The sequence below is a fragment of the Petromyzon marinus genome, unplaced genomic scaffold (assembly GCF_048934315.1).
Source record: "Petromyzon marinus isolate PM22_M1 ecotype Great Lakes invasive population unplaced genomic scaffold, UKy_Petmar_22M1.pri1.0 PM_G_Scaffold_18, whole genome shotgun sequence".
In the NCBI taxonomy this organism is placed as follows: Eukaryota; Metazoa; Chordata; class Hyperoartia; order Petromyzontiformes; family Petromyzontidae; genus Petromyzon; species Petromyzon marinus.
Window position 1 is genome coordinate 3,072,501 of NW_027422739.1, and position 2,500 is coordinate 3,075,000.

A 2,500-nucleotide genomic window follows, 5' to 3' on the forward strand; every position below is an offset into this window, starting at 1 on the left:
CACAGACCTGTTGGCTCTGTAGGCAAACTGAAGGGGGTCCAGGAGAGGGTCTGTGATGGCTTTGAGGTGTGCCAGGAGCAGGCGCTCAAAAGACTTCATTACCACAGATGTAAGGGCGACCGGTCTGTAATCATTTAGTCCTGTTGGCCTTAGCTTTTTGGGCACAGCGATGATGGTGGAGGACTTGAGACAGGCTGGTACATGGCATGTCTCCAGGGAGGTGTTAAAGATGTTGGTGAACACCGGAGACAGCTGGCCAGCGCAGTGCCTGAGGGTGGCTGGAGAGACAGAGTCCGGCCCGGCTGCTTTGCGTGGATTCTGCCTCTTGAAAAGCCCATTAACTTCTCCCTCCTGAAAGGAGAGAGTCGTTTCTGTAGTATGGGTGGGGGATGGGGCCTCTTGGGTGGGAAGGGGTGGTTCAGGACAGTCCAATTGTCTTTCAAATCTACGGTAGAACTCGTTCAGGTCGTTGGCTAGGCGGGAGTCGTTAGTGGTGTGGGGCGCTCTGGGTTTGTAGTTGGTGATGTGCCTGAGCCCTTTGGCAGACAGAAGCAGCGTCGTTAGTAGAGAACTGGTGTTTTAGTGTCTCTGAGTACAGTCGTTTAGCCTCTCTCACCGCTTTGCTAAACCTGTTCTTCGACTCCTTGAATCTGTCTCTATCCCCACTCCTAAACGCTTCCTCCTTCTCCAACCTCAACCTTTTGAGCTTTGCTGAGAACCAGGGCTTGTTGTTGTTAAAGTTCACCCTGGTACGTGTTGGGATACAGCAGTCCTCACAGAAGCTGATGTACACAGCCTCTGTGAGTTCATCCAGACTATTGGTAGCAGTCGTGAACATATCCCAGTCAGTACAGTCTAAGCACGCCCGCAAATCTTCCACAGCCTCACTGGTCCACTGTTTAGATGTCCTCACAGCAGGTTTACAGAGTTTTAGTTGCTGCCTGTATGCACGAATCAGGTGGACCAAGGGAGTTCTGTGCGAGCCGAACAGCCCCGTGACCCACAAGAGAAACATCCCCGCCAAATTCGAGCGTTTGACGGGGTCTATCCGTGAAAAAATATTCACGTTTTTGAGTGCACATGCATTTCTGCTGCAAATGCCTCTGGAAGTTTCATGCCGTTCGTATGCCAATTGTGGCAACACGAAAATGACCCGTTTTCCCATTCCGAGGGATTTCTGTGCGACCCTAACAGCCCCGTGAGCCACAAGAGACACATCCCCGCCAATTTCTAGCGTTTCACGGGGTCTATCCGTGAAAAATATAGACGTTTTTGAGTGCACATGCATTTCTGCTGCAGATGCCTCTGGAAGTTTCATGCCGTTCGTACGCAATGTGGCAACACGAAAATGACCCCTTTTCCCATTCCGAGGGATTTCTGTGCGACCCTAACTAACAGCGCCCGTGAGCCACAAGAGAGACATCCCCGCCAATTTATAGCGTTTCACGGGGTCTATCCGTGAAAAATATAGACGTTTTTGAGTGCACATGCATTCCTGCTGCAAATGCCTCTGGAAGTTTCATGCCGTTCCTATGCAATGTGGCCACACAAAAATGACCCGTTTTCCCATTCCGAGGCATTTCTGTGCGACCCTAACAGCCCCGTGAGCCACAAGAGAGACATCCCCGCCAACTTCTAGCGTTTGACGGGGTCTATGCGTGAAAAATATTAAAATTTTTGAGTGCACGTGCCTTTCTGCTGCAAATGCCTCTGGAAGTTTCATGGCGTTCCTATGCAATGTGGCAACACGAAAATGACCCCTTTTCCCATTCCGAGGGAGTTCTGTGCCACCCTAACAGCCCCGTGAGCCACAAGAGACACATCCCCGCCAATTTCTAGCGTTTCACGGGGTCTATCCGTGAAACATATAGAAGTTTTTGAGTGCACATGCATTCCTGCTGCAAATGCCTCTGGAAGTTTCATGCGGTTCGTACGCAATGTGGCAACACGAAAATGACCCGTTTTCCCATTCCCAGGGATTTCTGTGCGACCCGAACAGCCCCGTGAGCCACAAGAGACACATCCCCGCCAATTTCTAGCGTTTCACGGGGTCTATCCGTGAAAAATATCAATTTTTTTTTGACTGCACATGCATTTCTGCTGCAAATGCCTCTGGAAGTTGCATGCGGTTCGCATGCAATGTGGCGACACGAAAATGACCCGTTTTCCCATTCCGAGGGATTTCTGTGCCACCCTAACAGCCCCGTGAGCCACAAGAGAGACATCCCCGCCAATTTCTAGCGTATCACGGGGTCTATCCGTGAGAAATATTCACTTTTTTGAGTGCACATGCATTCCTGCTGCAAATGCCTCTGGAAGTTTCATGCGGTTCGTATGCAATGTGGCGACACGAAAATGACCCGTTTTCCCATTCCGAGGGATTTCTGTGCCACCCTAACAGCCCCGTGAGCCACAAGAGAGACATCCCCGCCCACTTCTAGCGTTTCACGGGGTCTCTCCGTGAAAAATATCACATTTTTTGAGTGCACATGCATTCCTG